Raw genomic sequence first — 17,448 nt, forward strand, 5'->3', positions numbered from 1 at the left:
TAACTTGCATCCAACATGCCAATAAACTCGGAAACTGCCTTCAAAATGAAGAGCCTCAAATATGGGGTTTTTTTTCTCCCTTTTCACTTCTTGCTAATGCACTTGGCAAAAAATAAATCTTGCTAGCATATTTTATCATAATTAGATATAAATTTTAAATTTATAGAGAGAATGGAGAGCAGCATTTGCTGCCGTGGAGGCTTCTGGAGGTTTGGAAGTTGCTGTTACCTTCTCTGTCTGAGGACCTGAGAGATGTTCCCTAAGGATTTCCACCACATGCCTGATTCTGGGCTGTTCCATGGCTTCTTTTTTTGTTGTTGTTCTCACCACCATGATGTGGAGTGTTCTCAGCCAAGGCTCCCAAGCTACAGATTATGTTGGCTGCTGCTGGTAGCTGTGCTTTCCTCCAGGGAAGCCCACAGGCTGGGTGCAAGAGTTCTGCTGTTTGATTTCCATAGAGGTGAATGCAGCACTCAAATACCAGATTAACTGCAGTATTGAAATATAGTATTGTTGGAAGTTGCAGGACATGGTGAATGGGAGCAGTTCCTGAGTGAGTCTATCTGTCTATCTGTTCATCTGTCTTTCTCAATCTCTCTCCCTCACCCTCCCCTTATTCCTCCATCAAGCTTGGGTACTATTGTAATGGCTTTGAGATTTCTTTCTTCCTTTCCTCCCCACTTCATTGTTTCTGGCATGTTTCCCATCGTTCAAATTACCTTCAAACACTTTCCAGTCTGCACCAGTGTTGCAGAACTTTCCATTACATAGAGATTACAATTTCAAAGTCATAACTCATTGGTATGGTAGATAACTCCCCTCTACACACACACACACACACACACACACACACACACACACACACACACACACACACCTCACACATGCCTATCTCTGCTCTAGGACATGGTTCTAGGGGTAATTTTGCCCCTTAGAGGGCAAATATCCTACAGTGCCCAAGAGACTTCACAATGAGGAAATGCAGAGTGTATTTGTCATTGGGGCTGGACACTAAGACATTTGTCTCTAGACAAATGCAGTTGGGATTGTTCCTGGGGGTCCTGTGTAAGATACTCAGCACCACGGTCTCAGCTTTTCTTCTTTTCTTTTTTGTTTTTGTTGGTTGTTGGGCTTGGATCCTGGGCCCTGGTGCTGTGCCTGAGCTCTTCAGCTCAAGGCTTCCATCCTACCCCCTGAACTTCAGTGCCAGTTCCGTTTTTTCTAGTGGTTAATTGGAGATAAGACTCTCACAGTCTTTAGTGCCCAGGCTGGCTTTGAACTGCGATCCTCATATCTCAGCCTCCTGAGTAGCGAGGTTTACAGGAGTGAGCTGCATGCTTCTCTGTTATCCTTATTTTATTTCTACCAGTTTCCCAAAGCCCTCAGTGAAAAAACCTCTCTGTCAGGGGCCTGAATATTCACTGGTCCCTTTCCTAGGATGCTTTTGGTAACTATCCCCCCCTTTTTATTATTCCCCTTTGAAGTCTAAGGAATGTATCTTTTCTTTCTCATAACTCCCACAGTAGGGATCATAGGACTGTACATATAATTAGTGCTGAAAAATATTTGGGGTTTGACTGGACACAGACAGGCAGCTCCTTTTAGCCATGGCCTCTCTTTATAGCCCTCTCTATTCCCTTTGCTATATAATTTCAACACTGCTACTACAGTCCCTGAGTTCCTAATATGCAGACTCAAGCACAGTTCCTTTGTTTTAAGATAGTGACAGCTTTACCAGGCCCCCAGCACAAAGGCGCATAATGGAATATTGCTGATCAGGTATGGCCCTGTCTCTTTTTGTCACGCCTCTTGGCCTGCTATTATCCTAAATGAGTGGCCATGTGGAACGAATCACTGATGTGAAGGACAAGGCAAAATGACCAGGGAAGAAAGCATGAAATGGTAAATGTTTTATTTAATCGAGAATGATATGGAAATGTTTCATCTGATGCCAGCCTGCTGTTTTAAACAACCTCAGCCTCATTATTCAGAGCCACTAACATTAATGCATCTTTGCAGGGGGAAGCTTGCTAAGTAGGCAAAGAGAATGCATTAGAGGGATTGTGTCTGTGCTAGTCACCACCTCTTGTGCAGATAAATGGTTCCATTTAATTTAATTTACCAAACATGTATAGAGCACCTCATATATAAAATGTGCATATGTATGATGCCAAGCGTGCCTACAGAAGACTATGTAAAGATGGTCTATGAGAGTTCATGACCTGACATGCATGTTAGCTGAAATAAGATGAATAGCTGTGAAATGGAATTGTGTGAGCTCTCTAGGGATAGAATATCAGAGTGAGTCAATGCAAGTGAGTGTCTTTTTTTCCCTCTTTGTGATACTGGGGTTTTGAACTCAGGACCTCAGCCATCTTTCCAGCTCTTTAAGATCTTTCATAGGAGCAGAATAGGAATGTTTTACTTTTAACTCTTTGAAAGATATTAATTTTCTATAGCTAAAGTCGCACTGAGCTAAAATAAAGCAGTTGACAGGGCAGTACCACTACTCCCAAGTTTTAGGAAAACCTGGTAAGTTAAGAGGTAAGTTAAAATGAAACAGTAGATAAAGGATATATTTGTTGACAGAAATACATTAAAAATTAGATACATTTTAGGTAAACCAAATAAACATTTTCTAATTACACTCAAAAGCTGAGAATTGAAGGAACAGTAACGTTGCACAGGCTTTGCTCAGGATGCTATTCTCTATAACCCTAGGCAAGTCACTTAATTTTCCCTATTTTGTTGTTACCTGTAAATGAGAAAAATAATAGCATAATGTATAATCAGCCTTATAAGATTATCATGAGACTGAATTAGAAACAAATTTGAAAAGGAAAATCTTGATATAAAAAGATTTTATCTCCTCTAAAAATATACAACTCTCCATTTCTATTGTGCAGTTGCTATGGATATTTATAGTAACAAGTCTAAGATCATACAAGATTAGTAGCAAGAGATAAAAACTAATTTAGTCTTAAGTTCGTTGCATTATAGTCTCACTGAAAACTGACCACCTAATCATATCCTGCAAATGTATAGCACCCCTGTTCACCAGAAGGCCCCAAGCCATTAATTTGGCTGGGGAAATGAATGTTTACAATAGCTTCAAATGTGCAGGGAAACTGTGAGACATTTCTTTGAATATGTCTGGTTTAATTGGTCATTCATATGCATTTAGAATCAAAGATAGTAGTTACAAAGGTACATCTAAAACCTACTTACGCAACAGAATCCAGGGATAAAAAGGTTTCCTTTTCTATTGCTTTCTTGGGAAAAGGACCAAAAATACAAGGGAGAAAAAGCAGAATATATGTCTTTTTCATTGATCTCTTTCATTTACTTTTACTGTCACTTACCCTCTCTACCCTGAGCCTATCTAACCAATATGTAGCGCTCAGTAAGTGTATGAATGAATGAAAAACTGCTCCCAAAGCCCTGTGTGTTATGAATGGCATTATCAACTCATGATCATTTATTTTCAAGCTCCTTTCTAGGTGGCTGTGAAGTCCTTGAGAGGAGAAAGCTCCCTTTAATCATCTGGCAACCCTCAGTGTCTGACACACTGTGGACACTTGGAATATGTCTCTCAGCTACTCCTGATTGCTTTCTCCCAATGACCTCACACAGAATAAACTTTACTCCTTTTAAGGCTTTCATAATGACAACTCAAGCATTTAAGAGAATTTTAATTATCAGCATGTCGGACAGTACATTTTCATAGGAAGTGAAATGGGATTGTCAGAGAGAAGGAATTCTCCTGCAAAAATAAGAAAAGTAAGAGGAATAGCTAGACAGAAAAGCTCTAATCTTCCCCTATTAAGTAACTGGCCACAGAGTCCCTGAGTATGAGTTCTGTATAGAACAATTATTCATATTATACATATATTTTGTATGTGTGTAAATGGCTTGAACTTGAGACCCTGTAGCCTTGCTTGGCTGTTTTGTTTCAGGCTAGGGCTTTACCATTGCAGGCACACCTCCACTTCTGACTCTTTTCTAGTAAACTGAAGATAAGAGTATCTCAGATTTTTCTACCCAAGCTAGCAGCCTGTTGTTTAGCTGGTGTTAAGTATGAGTCACCAGTACCCAGCCTGTACATATACTTTTAAGTGAGTTGGCTTTCTTATGTTAGTAAGCATATCTTTTATGCATCCCACCATGCTTGTAGCACCATAAAATTCTTATTCCTGGCCATTATCAAGAAATCTAATAACAACAGATGTTATGCTGGTGAGAATGTGGCCAGAAGGGAATGCAACTATACTGTTGGTGGGAGTGTAAATTCATTCAATCACTCTGGAAAACAATATGATGATTCCTCAAAAGACTAAACATAGAGCTCCCATATGACCTAGAAATGCTACTCCTGGGAATTAACCCAAATGTCCATAAACATGGGCATACTAAAGCTACTAGCACAACAATGTTCATTGCAGCATTATTTACCATAGCTAAGATATGGGACCAACCTAGATGCCCCTCAGTAGATGAATGAATCAAGATGTGGTATTTATACACAATGGAATTCTATGTTGTCATCAGAAAGAATGACATCACCCCATTTGTAAGGAAATGGAAAGACTTGGAAAAAATCATATTCAGTGAAGTAAGCCAGACTCAAAGGAACATAGGCTCCATAGTTTCCCTCATTTGTAAAGTACATATCTAGGATTCTCCTAGCAGAAGGTCACAACAGCTCAAAAGTTATGTACATACAGCCAAAAGGATGAGGCTAAATGAAATAAACTCCAGGATAGGGAAGCAAAAAGTTTTTTTTGAGAGGCCAGGAATTTGGCCTAGTGGTTAAAGTGCTTGCCTTGCATGCACGAAGACCCAGTTCGATTCCTTGGTATCACATATATAGAAAAAGCTGGAAGTGGTGCTGAGGCTCAAGTGGTAGAGTTGTAGCCTTGAGAAAGTCCAAGGACAGTGCTCAGCCCTGAGATCAAGCCCAGGACTAGCAAAAAAAAAGTTTCTTTTTGAGATTGGTGTTTTTAATGTGCTATGTAAAGCTATTTCTCTTCTCTTTTTTTCTATTTGTTGTTATTCACATTGTTACTATACTTGACTTTGTTACCTGGTATATTGTATTTATGTTTGTTTATTTGAAATAAGGCAGGGAAGAGGAAAAGCAAGATGATGGGAGGGGATGAGGGGAAGAAAAGTGGAAGAAAAACATGGGAAGAGGTATCAATGTTCAAGAAAGAACTAATATATCCATGACCTGATAAATGGAACTCCACTATGATATCCAACAATAAAATGAAAATAAAATTCTGATTCCCAGAGTAGGCTGAAATACAGATTGGTGCTGTCTATACCATGAGTACTTGTGACATGCAGCTTATTGAACCCTTGAAAACTTAGCCTGGTCTACCCTGAGCCATCTTGAAAAGCAATACACAAGCCAGGCATGGTGACACATGCCTGTAATCCTAGCTACTCAGGAGGCTGAAATCTGAGGATCAAGGTTCAAAGCCAGCCCAGGCACTGAAGTCCCTGAGACTCTTATCTCCAATTAATCACTAGAAAATGGGAAGTGGGGCTGTGGCTCAAGAGGTAGGGCAGTAGCCTTGAGCAGAAAAGCTCAAGGACAGCACCCAGGCCCAGATTTCAAGCCCCATAACTGACACACAGACACAAAAGAAGCAAAAGAAAACCGATATACACACCAGATGCCAAGACATAACAGAAATAAGACTAATAATTCAGACATATGGGATGTCTAAATAAAACACAGTTTAACTTCACCTCTTTCTTTTTGCTTTTTTCACATATCCATTGGTGTCCTCCACATGAAGCTCAATTATATTTCCCTTAGATGTCACAGTATGAAGCATTGTGGTTGTTGCTAGCAACCATACTTGGCTTCTTAGAACAGTGTGGTCATCCTTAAAGGGAATTAAATTCTAGCTCTCAACCAGTCCCCTTTGACTAGGGCAAAGTGATACTAGTATCTAGTGGGTAGAAACCACTAACTATGCTACCATACACATGCCAGCTCTCATTATCAAACAGTATCAGAATGCTAGCATGTACCAAATCTTACTATTGCCTAAGTGGAAAAATTCTGGATCTGTGGATAAGGAGCATGTAACAATCTCTTTGAAGAATTGAGGAAATAGGCAGGAAGGCAGTCAGGCTTAAACATTTCGAGCTAAAAATTCAGTACCAGAACGACATTATTGCAAGAGGAAAAGGGTCTCAGAAGCAAACAGCAAAGGTCTAATTATGAGAACTGCGGCTCAGTCATAGCCTCAGGCCACGCCCCTCTCACTACTCCACACACTTGCTCCAGCCAGAGGGAGGCAAGTCCCTTGGCAGCAGGGATCAGGTAAGAGCCAATTCTACAGTCAAGCTTTCTGCTCTGGAGAGAAAAACTGTGCAGAAATTTGGAGCCAGGCAAAGGCTGACAAACCTAACAAATGAGATCAATTACATGATTTTTCCCCCCACAGATTATTTTCACCCTAGAAACCCTGGATGGAGTGTCAGCCTTGGCACTTGCTTATGTCAGGGCTCAGAGAACAGTCTCTTCAACCAAATAATACAAATTGAATTTATGAAAAAGAGAATTGGCTGTGTGTGGTAAGCCAGTATTTTTCTGGAGATGCTTTATGGGTTTCAATAGACCTTTATTATACATTTTAGAATATATTTCAAGTCAAAGAGACAGCTGGGTTTTTGTTGAAGACTGAATTTCAGCAGCAAAAAAAAAAAAATTGAAAGCTGTGATGTGTGCATATTAAACCATTGGGGCCTTCACATCCGAGGATGGAATGATTAAATTCTGATTCATCTTGAGATACTGAAGCAGGAAGAAGGGTTTGTACATTGTAAACAGAGTTTATTTTTAGCCTGGGTTTTCAACAAAGGGTTTTCTCTCAGTGTCCTCTACAATGATGTCATTCTGTCTCCAGGCAGTTGTCTGTATCATGTTAGAATGTCTCAGACTGTAAACGGTGAAAAATATTGTTACAGAAAAGCATACTTGGGGCAAAAGTGACCTTAATCACTGGAATTCCATTGTACTTTTCCCCTGTTCACACTTATATAAATAAGAGGTAGGTAGACAACCAAGAGAAAGGGTTATGCCTGAGAAAAATAGTGTCAGGACCATTCAGCCATGCCCACTGTTACTGACTCATCTAGTTAGATTGGACTTAGCATTAGAGAGTTCGTTAGGAATCTGTTACTGCTTTTTGGGTGGGGTAATGGAGATTTTCCCAGTACTTCACACTTACTAGGCAAGTGCTCTACCATTTGAGAGGCATTTCATTCGTTTTATATGTATATACATATGTATGCACAGACACACACATACACACACTCACACTCACACACATATTATTCAGTTACATTCCTTTTTAAGTATTTGTATTATCTCTAAGTAGTTGTACAAAGGAGTTGCCATCTAACAAGGCAATTTATAAATACAGTGCATCCAAAGACAAGCACAGGCTTGGATTCCAAGGCTACTAACAGTCAATTTTTACATAAACCAAATGAGTATTATCACACTAAAATTTAGATGCTGTCCTGCTTTCTCTATTTTTTCTCCTTTACTTTATCATTCAACATGACCATGATGTTAAAGAACCATTGTGAATTTACTTCTAATTATACAGTTGATCTATAGTACACTGGTAGTAGATTTGGAATGATTGTTTTATAAACAGAAAATTAAAATATAGTGAGAAAGATTATAAATAAATGTCTTGATCAATGTCACATCCCTTCCTTCACTTTTCTTAATTCTTAGGACATCTATTGAAATTTTTGCTATTGAACACAGCAATTTATGTGTACAATGCTGGATGATCTGTGATCTCTTCCATCTTTCTGACATCATTCCACCCATCCCTTCCCTTATTTTTCTTAATTCTATGGTAGATGCAATGAATTATTGAGTGCATCCCCCCTGCTTCCCCTTTTCATTCATCTACTCTTTCCCTGGCCTCATTTACTCCTTACTTGTTTTATTGAGATTTGACTTATTCTTTCTACATAATTATACTATTAGAACTATCCATAGAGTCTATTATCCTTCAGCTTAATTTGTATCCTTCATTTGTATACACTTGCATGTAGCCAAAAGGTAACTCTATTACACTTTTGGTGAAAATGTAAGCTTGTCAAACAACTCTAACAGTATGGAGATTCATCAAAAAACTCACCATATAACTACCCGATGAATAGCACAAGTAAAGCCACCAGCACAACCATGTTCATTGCAGCACTGTTTACTATAACCAATATATGGAATCATTCCAGATGCCCATCAATGGATTAATGGTTCAAGAAACATTGGTATGTATACACAATGAAATTCTACTTTTCCACCAGAAAAAAAATAGTATTGTATCATTTGTAGGGAAATGCAAAGACAGAAAAATTCTACTAAGCTAAACCCCACAAAAAGCACAATTTACATGTCTTCCCTCATTATAGGCATATAGGAATATGCCTATAATCCATAAGTGAACATATTTTTGAGAAAGAGTGTGTCCTGCTAAACTTTGCCCTAACAGTCAAGCTCCGCCTGCATCCACCCCCTTAGTATCTGAGACTGTGGGCATTCTTACCTTGGAAATCTTTATTAAAAGATTTTGGATAAAATGGTGAAGACAGAGACTTGATTGTATTAAGTGAAGAAGTTGACCAATCTGTCTACATAATGAGATATTATAGAGCTTCAAATATCAAGACAAGTTTCTCTTGGCACATGAATAGACTAGCAGGCCAATGTAACAGAATAGATTTCCAGAAATAGATCCAAATATACACAAAATTCACCATATCATAAAGGTAACATTTCAAGAATAAATGGTGTTGAAATAACTCTATACCATCTGGAGAAAGATAAGTTGGATCCTACTTTATCCACATAAGATTTCCAATGAACTTCTTGATGAAGAATGAGAAAAGTTCTGAAAGATATGGATGAATTCTTTCATAAATGTCCTTAAGACTTTTCTTAGCCTGGTGCAGTGGCTCATGTCTTTAATCCTAGCTACTCAGGAGGTTGAGATCTAAGGATCGTGTTTCAAAGCCAAATGGGGCACTGAAGTCCCTGAGACTCTTATCTCCAATTAACCACTATAAAAATGGAGCAGCACTGTGGCTCAAGGGGTAAAGTGGTAGCCTTGAGCTGAAGATCTCAAGGACAACGCCCCAGCCCATGGGTAGGGTGGTTTCCTTGAGCTTAGGAGCTCAGGAACAGTGCCCAGTTCCAGGGTTCAAACCCCACGATTGAAAAAAAGCTTTCTATCACTTACTGTCAAGAAACCATGCAAAAGTAATAAATTAATGTAATCAACATTTAGGAAATTGGCACTTCAAAAGACAAATGTTAGTTGTTAGAAAAGAATATTTGCATACCAATAATTTATACTATAAATGGAAACAAAATAACAATAAACAAACAAGAATAGTGGCAAAAGATATATAGACAAAGATACTAATGGCCTTTAAATGCACAAGTACTCATATAAAAAGGAAATGATAACTACAAGGGACATTGTTACTTATCAAGTTGCCAACAATACAAAACAATTGCACTTTGTTGGTGAAAATGAAAGATAGCAATTATTGCCATACTCTGTTGGTAAGAGGTAGGCGCAGTGCAAAATCCATAGTGGGCAATCCAAGAATATTTACCACAATTACAAACTCTAGGCTTTTTTAAAACTTCTTATGTTTTAAATAAGCCTAGAGGGGTTTTTTTCTTATGTTTTACCACAATTAAAAGCTCACAGTTTTCTTTACCAAAGGCTGCCATAGCAAAGAGTTACAAACATAACAGCTTAAAAACAAAACAAAGCAAAAAGATCTATTCAATCATAGTCATTTAGTTGTCACTGAGGAAGAATTCTCCCAGCCTATCGCTTGCTCTGCTTCTTAGGTTTGCTAGAAGTTGTTATAATTGTAGTAATACAGTCTCTGCCTCTAGCTATACATAGTCTTCTTCCTTGTTGGTCTGAATCCAATATTTCCTCTTCTTAAAGTACACTAATTATTAGCTGAATGCCCACCTTAATTTAATATGTCTTCATCTTGATTACATCTTTTAACACTATTTCCAGCTAAGGTAACCCTTCTATTAATTATAATAAAAATAGATGGAAAACAAGAAATTATTAGCACATAAAATTCTTACAGGATTTTTTTGTACCAATTGAGTGAAAACAACCCACGCTCTTACAAGCAAGGAGGGTTGAACAATGAAATGTCTGTCCAATGAAATGTCTTTAGTTTGAGATGTAACTGAGAAAACTCTATGGGATCCATCCATTGCTACATGAAAAAAGTAAAATAAAACAAGTTTACATTTCCTATACCTTCAGAGTAAGGGATATTCATGAGCCATGTATATAAAATTTTTGACAAAATATTACCTAGCTACTGAGGGTGGGCAGAGAAAAAGGGACAGACAGGCCAGAAAAACTTCTCACTGTGAGCTTCATGCTCATTTTGATTTGGAGTGGGGGGTTTATGTGAATATATTACTTATTCAAAGTATTTTGGTAAGATCTCCATGGAAACAATTAGAGAATGAGGAAAGGACTGGAGAGTGTGAATACAGACAGTCTTCCTGAAAGTTTGGTACTGATGTTTTTCTACCAGAAAGTGTTAATGGAAGGGTTTCAAGCCAGAAGCAGGACACACAATCTTTCTTCCAGGGATCCTCACAGGATTTCTTGTCTGAAAAGTAGAGGAGTTGCCTGACATTTGAGCCATATCCTGGGAACACAATCAAATTTCCATCTTACATCTGCTATCATGATGACAGAGGTTGTCACAAACTGTAACTGAAATCCTGATTGTCGAAGGTGTTAAAACATAAAATACTGTGCATATTAAAATGGGTTAAATGTAGAAGAATTGCAAAGGCTGTAGTAGGATAACTTATGAACTTTCTGATCATGAGTTTAAAGAAGCAGCTGGCTTGACGGTGTGTTTTCTCTCTATTCATATTCAGCTGCCTGGCTCAGAGTCAGTCGATGGGAGAATTTATCCAGCACTGCAGTTTTTCCAGGGGATAATGGCTGAAAGGAGAGAAAGGAGGAGCAGCAGTGGAAGATGTAGGCAATGTCTATCATGATGATAGGAGTGGAGCTAGGAGAGAGAGAAAGCAAGGCAGGAGATATGATATCACCAAGGTATCTCTTTGTTTATAGCACTCTTACATTTCTTGCATGCATTTGTTTATTTCCAAATTTTTGTTACCTTTCTTGGCGCTTCACTGAGGATGTGAAATTGAGTTCCCTTATGCCACTGAATTATATTCTCTTCAGAGAAAAGCCAATCTGACATAAACAACTCTGAAAAAGTAAACAAAAATAATAAAATAAATGCAATCAAATAATAATAGAGTTATGCAGAGAATTACAATGGGATGATGTGGGAAAGATGAGTTGGAAACAAAATATATTTGGGATGATAAAGAAGAATCTCCTAAAATAAGACCATGTTTTTGCTCCGATCTCAATGACAAGAGCAGTCCAGGGATATAAATTTCAAGGAGAATACAGTGCCTCAGGCAGACAGGAAGTATCACATGTCAAAGTCCTAATATCAGAGCCTACTTATTTTGTGGAAATATAAAAAAAATCCAATATGTCTTCAGAGGAACATTAGAAAATGTAGTATTTCTTTTTTTTTTTCTGGAAAATGATGAAGGACAATCCATGTATTTGTCCTAATTTTCTCTACCTACATGTGGTGGTAAGCAAATTCATTCCTGCTGTGCTCTGTAAATAAGGCAATGATGACTGAAATGTGATATAGACAGACACATTTGTTCAATTGCTGTTGGTCACTACATTTTACTAGTAATTAGAGTTAACTCTTGGAAGTGGAACTATAGCCCAAATGATAGAGCACCCCCCCTTGAGCACAAAAGCTAAGGGAAAAGAGGATTTTTCTGCCAGGGAAACAAAAGGCTCTATGTTGAACTCCCATATTTTAAGTGGCGATCAAAAAAGCAAATACAGCTTGTCTTTATATTGGTTTATGACCACTTTAAAACTATGATGAATTCAATGTCATATAATTCATTTTAGATAATTTTTATGTATTTTAAAATATACATGGGGTGTTAAAGATATCATAGTCACATCAGTGGAATGAGTAATGAGAGAAATAACAATTAGACTAATCAATGTGAACATCTTCCTGTTTAAAATTTCTACATATAAATTAAAATATTTTTACTTCAACATAAAGTATCAAAAATTCCATTTTAGTAAAAGATGAATTCCTCAATTCAAACAATATGGACAAAAATAGGTCTTCTTATAAATGAAGAATTGTAAGTGACAAATAGGAATTAAACAGTAGAGTCACTGGATAAATAATCATAAAAGATAACGTTAACACAAACATTAATTTGAAAATCTGAAAAATCTGAAAGTTCCTTTACCAAAAACCCTCAGCTGCAAATTTATTCAGGTTCCTTGGAGGAAAATGTGTTAAAATTTATAAAGGTATAACATGTTTCATTTCATCCTGGAATTTTTCCCAGCAAAATAATAAAAATTATGACATTTAGCACCAACTCTATGGTGCTTAGAAAATATGATATGGATTCGATGACATTCTTCCCATTTTATCTGCATTATCTCATTTCATCCACAATTTCACCACAGCACAAGCTTAAGCTAAATCCTGCTACTGAGAGCTCCACTCCACAGATTAAAAAAAAAGAGGCAAAACCACAAAGAAACCAAAATTTGGTCTACTCTTCTGTTTATTTTTGCTTTCCATTCTTAGCCCCAATTCAATTTTGTTGTTTTAAATATCCATAATGGAAGGTATTCAGTTATAGTCAATAACTTCATAAAATTTTAGAAGAAAAAAGAACATATGTATGTGCATATGTGTGTATAAATGTTTGTGTGTCAATATACAAATACCTACTATGTAGGTGTTTCTGTATTTTACATGTTGGAACTGATTGCCTTAAATGTATACTTTCTACCCCCCCAAAAAAAGCTAAGGGATAGCCCCGAGGCCCTGAGATAATTCTCACTCCTGATTCAAACCAGCCAAACCAAACAACTTAGAATTAACTCTCACATCAGTGGGATGTGCTAGGTCAGCAGACAGTGTTGTTTCCCATGTCCTAAAAGTAGTTTGAGAAAAGTACAAAGTTGGAGAAATAATGATATGCTCTAGATACTGCTCACTTTTTTTTAATGGGTTAGAAGGAGGGACCTAAGAATGAATTGTGACTGCTAATCATGGATACATTTTGATGACGCAAATTTTACTACTTGTTAATCATTTAATTGTAATGCTGGGAATTGATGAAGTTTTCCATGCACACTATTTGTTTTAGGAACTTAAATGCCATCACAGTAGCCCCCATGATCAGAATTCTGAAATTTCACCTAAGGTTAATTGTGTGCCTCTCCGTGAAATACATCTTTCATTTATTTTACACATGCTGATGCCAAATAAGGAAAAAAGAACAACTAAACAACACCAAACAGGAGCCAAATTCTGTTAGTGGAACCTGCTGTGATGAGATTAAAGCAGGCAGGATGGAAGGTATTCAAGCACCAAATAAAAATGGTACCAGTAGAGGCCTATGTAAGCTAAAAATTTGAAGCAGAAATTCTTTCATTCACATTGCAAGAAGTGGCAGGAAGAAGGAGGATCACAGGCCATTCTTGCATCTGACCAGTGGGAATCATTTTTAGCCATGGTAGGAGTTCCTATACCATAGGAATTAGCAAACACTATTCTCAGGGTCTGCTTTATTGTCTGTGGATTATCTGGACTTTTTAAAGTGGCATCTGTGATTTTATAGTTGTCACTTTGCTAAGAACTCAAAATCTGAGGAACTCTTTTTCCCATATTCAATGATTCAACAAAAGTATTTCCCCTACCATTGGTAAATTCTAGTGTATTGTTTCATTATTTCACTTTCATATTTTTAACTAACACAAAATTTCAGCCAATCTTCAGGTTGAAACTATCTGTGTTGTGAAGTACCCCACCCCAATAAACATCCCTTAACTTAGGTCTACCCAGTGTAGGGAAACCAACATATTATCTTGGAATTCATTTTTCCCTATTTAACATATTATAGCACTAGTAAAGTAAAGTGACTCAAATTTAGCAACTGAGGTATATTCTCTTTCCTACTACAAGGCAGAGACTTGGCCATAGATGCAAGCACAAAAGAGTAGATTTTATTTTCCTTGTATCACTTGATGACACTTACCCATTACTTTGCACATGAGAACTGAGAAAATATTAGTTGAATGAACAAGCTCTCTCCTTGAGTAACTAAGATGCAAATGACCCCAGACAGAATGTTAGCTCTAGAGGTCCATTCCATAAAGATGGTTTTCAGAAGTAGCTTCTAACTTCCACTCTCTTATAAATATGCAATGGCATCTCAAAGTGAGGACAAAGAACAATCTACATAGTGATTGACAAAGGCTATAACAAAGAGCATCCTGTTTCTGCACATATGAATGTGACCTATCATGACTCACAAAGTTTTCCCCAACTGGACTGCCAGAAGCTGAAGATTGTAGACCTTTTTCTTTGGGTTTAGGCTTTCTCTTTTGGTCTGGTCAATCTCAGCCCTCTTGTTCAGAAGGCTCTCTCATTGTGTCTCTGACCACTTTATCCTATTCACCCTCACTTTGCCCAGATGAAGAGTGCTATGGGAGTCATTCTCAGAGTGGCTTCTAAAAGGAAAAACCAGAGATTCCAAAATATCATCAAAGACTAAGGTTGTCAAATGTGTGTGTGTGTGTGTGTGTGTGTGTGTGTGTGTGTGTGTGTGTCTGTCTGTCTGTCTGTCTGTCTGTGGGGAAAGGAGGGAGGGGAGATTGTGCAGCGCTATGTGTAAAAGGATTTCCTCCTTTGAAAACCTACTCTTGAAGCTGTTGGTAGACATGTAAATAACAAAATTATTTTCCTTTTACCTTGATGCAGAGCTGCCAGGAGATAAGCTCAGTGGAAATATTTGAAAACTGCAGACACAGTAACCCAAGTTCTGTACCATCTAGCAAAATGATCGAGTGATGAATCGTCATTACCAATTATAAGATTCCTGCTATTCTCTCTGGGGGAAAAATTAAATAGGCCACCTCCTGAAAAGAAGTTACAGTAGCACGGTCCTGCATAGCATACACACCTGATGATACAGACCCCCGGTTGATGTCCAGATGCAATCTCCTCATGATACATACAGTTTAGAACAGGAAGATTGCTGGGTGAGCTGTGTACATGGGTGAAAGGGAACTTGACACCCCAAAAGGAAAGAAAATGTGAAAATGGAGTAAACACAAATACAAAAAAATGGACCAACTATTAAATAATTCAGGACCATTGCCCAAGGCAAACAAACATTGAATGGGAGTGGAAAAAAAAAAGAAATAGATCAAGATATAAAACAGAAGGAAAAAAGGAAAGAAGGAGATGAAAGAACTCACCTAAGGGAGAAAAAGCAAGAAGAAATTACTACCTATGACAGGAATATTAATAACTGGATTTTAAATTGAAAAGAAATCGCTCACAGTTTCATGACAATCTTGGAAGAAGCCTTCAGCAATGGCTCCTCATAATTTGTACAAGTTTGTAATGCCTGCAGAAAACTGATCGGGCTGACCAACTTCTAGCCTCTTGGGGGTCCTTCACCAATGCGCTTATGGGGCAAACAGGACCTTCCAAAATCAGGGTCTGCTGTCTAAAGTTAGAATAAAGTACTCTCGGTTGGAGGCATGGCTCAGTGCCAGTGAGTAAGTGAAAAAGCAATGGATAACAATTTTAAATGGGAGGATCTCAGACCAAGAAACAAACCAAAGAACAGAAAAGATATAAGGAATGAATGTTGTCCATAATGTACTATGTTATCTCTCATCTCTTTTGCTGTCCCTTGGTTTTCTCATGTTGTTACAGTATTTTACCTTGCTATCTGATATATTGTATATATGCTTATTTGGTTACTTGAAATAGGATAAGGAAGGGGGGAAAACAAGATGAGGGGTGGGGTTGGGGGGAGGGAAATGGGGACCAAGACATGAGAAAGGGTATCAATGTTTGTGAAGTAATACACCTTCTATCTGGTAAATATAATGTAACCCTTCTAATAATTACAATAAAAATATATGAAAAAAAAGAATGGAAGAACTCTCGTCTTCTTTCTAGACTGGAGGCAACTCACACAGGAAATTGGGAGTAGGGCCTGAGTTAAACATTTCAACAAGCCAGCAGTGAGTGAGCATGATTGATCCTTTATTATGGAAGGCATTCCACTGTTCAAATAGTGCTCAGTTCAGGCTGTGTGGTTCTCTATGAGCAATGAGTGCCATGAATATGCCACACTCGGGGAGACTATAAACCTAACTCAACAACCGTGAATCTATACAGGAGCTATGTGTTGTGACTATTCTATAAGATTGGGCAGTAAAAGAGTAATGAATTATTCAGTAGATATTTATTGAGCACCTGCTACATGCCAGTCTCTGTCCCCTTCACAGTGAGCAAAGCAAAAAATCTGGAGTGGAGCATGCAATCCTCCTTTTGGCAGTGGGCTCAATCCCTGAGCTTTGTGGTGGTTAACTGGAGATAAGAATCTTATCTAGTTTCACAGAAACTGTATTCTGTAACAGTTTGCCTTACAACCCTTTTTAATTATCAACCCACATGGAGCCTTTTAGACATTTTTCCTAATCATATTACCCTATGCAATTGTAATATATTATACTATATAACACAATATATAATATAGTATATTGTGAATTGTTTATCATGTTATATATTATGTTATTATAGTATATATTCTGTTTAACCTCATGTGGCTTTTGAGAAAAGTATAACCCTTTTTAAGATTTACATTTTTTCACCTTCCCAAAGTCAATATAATTTCTTTTTACAGAAGACTTCAGTTCTGTTGCGATATCACTCTACTCTTAGTGCTCAGTGACAGCAGAAACTTTGTACTCATATAACACAATAGGGTTCAAACAAAGTCTCTTGAGCATAACTGTGTGTGAGTCTGTGCTGGACCCTGGTACTGGCTGAAGAAAGGAGTGTTACATCATCCCAGCCTATCACTCACTGGGAAACAGAGACAGGAGATAGACAGGTGTCCCTGAACACAATAAGCAGTAGAACAGGGAGTGTGGGATGCCTTACTCTGTTGGAAGGTTTTCAACCCAGATGCAATTGAGGGAAATTCAAGAGATGACATGTAAGTGGACTGATGAAGGGAAGGAAAGTTAATTACAGAGAAGAGTAATGGTTTTCAATGCTTGCATCCTGGACTAGCAGACTTAGAAGCCGCATGAAACTTGTAGAAACAGCAGGTTCCACAACCTCACTACAAACCTAGTAAGTCAAAGGCTCAAGGTAGAAATTTCACAGTCTGTGCTTAACAAGCTTCTAGATAATTCTGAAACACATGGAATCAGACAG

General features: G+C 37.8%; 1 long non-coding RNA gene across 1 annotated transcript; it reads left to right on the top strand.

The window, feature by feature from the left end:
* Positions 1-5,956: 5,956 nt before the first annotated feature.
* LOC150060764 (uncharacterized) lies at positions 5,957-15,757 on the top strand. Its single transcript, XR_016536157.1, has 3 exons — positions 5,957-6,340; positions 10,988-11,168; positions 14,965-15,757. It is a non-coding gene; the product is annotated as an uncharacterized LOC150060764 (long non-coding RNA).
* Positions 15,758-17,448: the final 1,691 nt, after the last annotated feature.

Source organism: Megascapheus bottae, chromosome 7, assembly GCF_031878675.1.
Source record: "Megascapheus bottae isolate mThoBot1 chromosome 7, mThoBot2.hap1, whole genome shotgun sequence".
In the NCBI taxonomy this organism is placed as follows: domain Eukaryota; kingdom Metazoa; phylum Chordata; class Mammalia; order Rodentia; family Geomyidae; genus Megascapheus; species Megascapheus bottae.